At 36.6% G+C, this 5,322-nt stretch overlaps 1 protein-coding gene across 7 annotated transcripts in view; it reads left to right on the top strand.

The window, feature by feature from the left end:
• Positions 1–5,322, top strand: part of LOC106874806 (F-box only protein 16) — a 185,184-nt gene that overhangs the window by 62,559 nt on the left and 117,303 nt on the right. The window lies entirely within an intron of this gene.

Here is a 5,322-nt window from a genome sequence, read left to right on the forward strand (position 1 = left end):
AATAAGGTGGTGTGGCACATTAAGAGGTCAGTGTACTTGATTGCATGCAAAAAATCCAATGATTTAACAGCATGGTATGTAATAAGTACTTTTCTGAAAAGCGTTTTGTGACATATTAGGAAGCCACCATAATTCATTCAATGGAAAAAAAAAAAAACAAGCATTTTCCAGTGATTCCGGAAAGGGGAGGGGTGAAATTTCTGAGGATTCCACCCCACACCGTCCCCATTTTCCAGACAAAAAATGTGTTTTGCAGCATATTAGGAGGTCACCGTAATTCATTCAACAAAAAAAAATTCCAATGAATCTGGGATGGGGGAGTGGGGATTCCCCCTCCCCTTTTTTCTAAACAAAAATAAGGTGGTGTGGCACATTAAGAGGTCAGTGTACTTGATTGCATGCAAAAAATCCAATGATTTAAATTTTTTCTTGGTGAAACATGTGCATGTTTCAAAATTTACCCAAGGATGTTGCATGGCAGCAAAAATGGGACATGAAGCTCCTAAGATAAGCATGTTGAATAAAATCATGGCAAGTGGAAAGAAATGATCTGCTGGCATCATGGAATTCAAGATGGTGAAACAGGACGAGCGTTCATCAATTTTGATTTGGTGCTGATGGATGTGATACTGTGTGAAGATTCCGAAAGTGGTGGTAGTGGTCATGACAGGGCGTCAAATTGAAGATGAATGCAGAACTATGGTACAGTAAAGACGTTACCTCAAGATGCTGTGAAGAAATTTAACCTCCTCAAAAGTCTGACACTGGCGCTAAGAATGAATAACAGAAACTGAGGCATAACAGCTGCCATACAACTGAAACAAATCGAAGTTCTCCCATTCTCCAACTGTGAGAAGGTGGAAAATGTCTTGGCATGCAGGGGAAGAAATTTTCACAACAACAGTTGTTAACAAAAGATAAAGGCCAAATTGAAGTATTAAAGATTGAAAAGCAGATTTTAAAAAACTGAAATACGCACAAGGTCATGATTAGGATTGCTGTACTACCAGTCACAAAAAAGGCATCAAAAACAGTTGAGTACTTAACTGGAAATATCAATGAGCAAATGACTGCTATTTCCAGCAAGTAGATAACGTACCGGCAGGGTTTGAATGACATGGCATCTCACAGAAATGGACTGAGCTGCTAAAAAGTTGTTAAAATGATGTAACTATTAAGTTTTTCATGTGAAAAACTGCAGAGCCATCTGCCCAATGGAAGTTCTTGATAATAGGTTCACTGAGTCATTGAAAAAATGGAAAATTTAACTGCAGAAAAAAAAGGTGGTATAATCAAACATTCAAAGATGAAGGAAAAGATAAGGAAAGAATGTTATCGTAAGGGCAATACTGAAGACAGAGCTAAACACAAGAAGCAGGATTGAAGTGATCAATACTTTAGCCATACCAGTTATAGCTTACAACTTCAGTATCATTAACTGGTCAATTACAGAAATATATAATCTTGACAGAAAAATAAGAAAATTGTTGACAATGCATAGAATGCACCATCCTGAGGCAGATATAGAATGACTTTACCTGCCAAGAAAAGAGGGTAGCCATGGACTTTTACAACTGAAATTAACAATGAAGATTGCCACAATTAACCTAGACACATACCTGAAAAACTCTGATTACTGGATGTTAAAACTTGTCTCAAAGCATGAAAATAAGAAAGCATCATACTCAGTAACAAAACAGGCAGAGGAATATCTAAGTGAATTCCAAATACAACAAATTCCAGAATTAGACATACTAGAAACAAGCACAGAAAAAGCTAAGTGTATGAAAACTCCATGCTAAAAGTGCTGCCTTAAATGGTAAGAAAAACCTCTCAATACCAAATACCCAAAGAGAGCTAATAATTCCAATGTCCACAAAGCCCTTACCCAGCAATGGTTTGTGTTTTCTGGCTTAAAATCAAAGAAGAAAGGTTTATCATAGCAATCCAAGATCAATGCCTACTTACAAGAGGCTACCAGGTCAACAACTTAAAGAATGGTAGTTGCCCAACATGTCATGAATATAAACAACAAAATGAAACCATTGATCATGTTGTCACCATGTGCAGTCTTCTTGCGCCTACAGAGTATCTCAACAGGCATGATAGAGTAAGCATAGTATATTGACTGGTTAATTTGCAAAGACTTGGACCTGCCCCATGATAAAAACTGGTGGGAACACAAACCACTGCCGATGTTTGAAAATGACCATATCTCACTCCTTTGGAACTTCATCATTCAAACTGACAAAAAGATAGATGCAAATAGACCAGACATTATATTGAAGAACTTCAGGCAAAAATCATGCCTCCTCATCGATATGACTGTCCCAATCGACATAATTGTATCTGTCAAGACCTACCAAAAACTGAGCAAGTGTAAAGATCTTGAAATAGAAATTGGAAAAATGTGGAATCTCAAGACTAAAACAATACCTGTTAGCAAAAGGGGCTGATTGCTACCTAGTTCAGATACCAGGAAATCCCAAAATGGCAGAAATTTTAAAAAATAGTGCTCATGGGAACTGTCCATGTCCTACGTAAAATATTGCCTATGTGATCCCAAAAATATTTTAATCCATAAACAGTGTCAAAATATTTTTAAATGTACATAACAGCAAACACCCTTTTAATGTCATCTTAACATCAGACTATCATTTTATAATCAAATTATTTTTAAAACAAATTTCTAATTTGCTTATGTTTTGACACACATTCTCTTGAACAATACTCTGTGCAAAACTAAATATATGGCACCCTAGTCATAACACCAACTTGAACTTCTAACTTGGAATCAACTTGTACAAATACAAAGCAAAAGCCAAACATACATATGTAGGCACAGGTGTAGCTCTCTGGTAAGTAGCTAGCTTACCAACCACATGGTTCTGGGTTCAGTCCCACTGTGTGGCACCTTGGGCAAGTGTCTTCTACTATAGCTTTGGGCTGACCAAAGCCTTGTGAGTGGATTTTGTAGATGGAAAATGAAAGAAGCCCATCGTATATATGTATATGTCTGTGTTTGTCCCCCCCACCATTGCTTGACAACCGATGCTGGTGCACTTATGTCACTATAACTTAACAGTTTGGCAAAAGCTACCGATAGAATAAGTACTAGGCTTACAAAGAATAAGTCCTGGGGTTAATTTGTTCAACTGAAGGCGGTGCTCCAGCATAGCTGCAGTCAAATGACTGAAACAAATGAAAGAAAGAATAAAAGAATATAATAATAATAATAATAATAATAATAATAATAATAATAATAATGCCCAGATGCAGTACCAGACAGTGACTCTCATGGCTTCTGATCTTAATTGATTGGAAGTGTTATCATGTACATTGTTTTGTCTTGGTATAAAAGATGGGCTACACCAAATATTCTGCTTAATACCACAGCTTTGCTTGTCATGTGTTTGACCGTAACCAGTTGAGCATGTCCTTTGGTGGCTGACGATATGTGCATCTCTGATCATGAGCAGAAGTAATGGGGGAGCATCATAGCCATGTGTTGAGAGGAATTCTTTGGCGTTTGAATAATTCACCTTTGGAAACATGGGTGTTTTACTCAACATCCTTAAACAAACCTTATTCAGGGACCTTTTGAGCGAGATGGGCTATTCGACCTGAAGAAAATTCTTATTGGGCCCCACCTGCAAGCTCATGCGCTGTTTATCTTGATATGAGATCACCATGTCGCACACATAGGGTTGTGATGCATGTGGCTGGTGTACCCTTATCAGATGGGTAGTCATGATGGGTATACTGGGCTTCATATATTTTACCTCAGTGTCACTTTGATGACATGCACTGCTCTCTCACTCAATAATAATAATAATAATCAGTGGTGGCATCATCATCATCATCATTATTGCATCTGTTTTTTTGTGCTGACATGGTTACACAGATCAGTTTCAATATAGCATCTCTCTACTTGTTGTTGTCCTTTGTCATCACTTCATTTTGACGTCAATCCCTATCACTTACTAAATGATATATTATCAAGTGATATATGTGACTCACCCTACTACCATTCATTATATACTTCACTTGTCCTTATTAGCATAGTCTTCTCATTTGCATACTACTGCTAATATATCTGGTGCTTAATTTTTCTTTCAGTACACTTGTGATCCTTTGTTCACACATGTTAACACATTCAACAGTGCATGTTCACCTCATTTCTTTCCAGACTTCATATCCTCTACATTCAGTCTTGTTAGCATGTAATATCACACTTCATGTACAAATATCATAGTCTACTCTTCACTTGGAGAGGAACATAGATGTAATAGTTCCCTGGACTTTTTTTTTTACCTTATTATTCCTTATTCTGATTACTATGTTTTCCACAACACCCACCTCCACAGTTGATTAGGTTATCTAGTTAACAGAAGTTGTTGACTTCTTGTATTTTCAAGTATTTTGGAAACTTCTTTACTTGGGGGATCTTATTACTAACCACTCTTGTACATCTATTATGTATGTAATCTTTCTTCACTGACAACCTGCCTGATATTCCACTGCATCTTTGTGTACCTATTGTTTGTATTTGTTACTCAGAATAGTTATTTTGGTGTTGTGCAATTTATTTGTTAAAATCATCAACTATAAAAATGCAGTCACTATCATCTGTTTTTGATGTAATCTGCTAGAGAAACTCATAGAAACAATCCTTTTGATCATCTATTTGTCCTGTGAAGCATTAGGCAGAGATCACAGTTGCTGTCATGTTGCATCTGATTAGTCTAATCTTAATTATTCTGTATCAATCAGAAATGCTTTGCTGTATTTAGTTTATATTGCTTCACATTCTGAGTTCCAACTCTACCAAGGCTGACTTGAGCTTTCCTCATTCTAGAGTTGCTCAGCTATAAACAAGAAATTAGAATGGCTACATAATTCTGCTTCGCTCAGTTTATCTAGCTAACAATAGATACTACTTCCATGCGACACTTGAATGGTTAATGGTATGAGGAGTATCCAGCTGTAAAACCATTTAATTTTTTACTTGTTTAAGCCCATGTGCTATGGCTATGCTGGATTATATACAATCCTATTAGATTTGTGCACGAAAATGAATCTAAAAGAATAAATAGAAAAATAATGATATTACCTAGTATAGATATAAGGCCTCAAATTTTGGGGGATGGGTATAATCGATTAGATCAGCCCCAGCACTTAATTTACTAACCCCAGAAGGATGAAAGGCAAAATTGGTTTTGGTAGAATTTGAAAACAGAACATAAGTGAACATAATTAAATATGACAAGACAGTTTGTCTGCCTCTTCCTCTCTCTCTCTCTCTCTCTCTCTCTCTCTCTC

Source organism: Octopus bimaculoides, chromosome 3, assembly GCF_001194135.2.
Source record: "Octopus bimaculoides isolate UCB-OBI-ISO-001 chromosome 3, ASM119413v2, whole genome shotgun sequence".
NCBI lineage: Eukaryota > Metazoa > Mollusca > Cephalopoda > Octopoda > Octopodidae > Octopus > Octopus bimaculoides.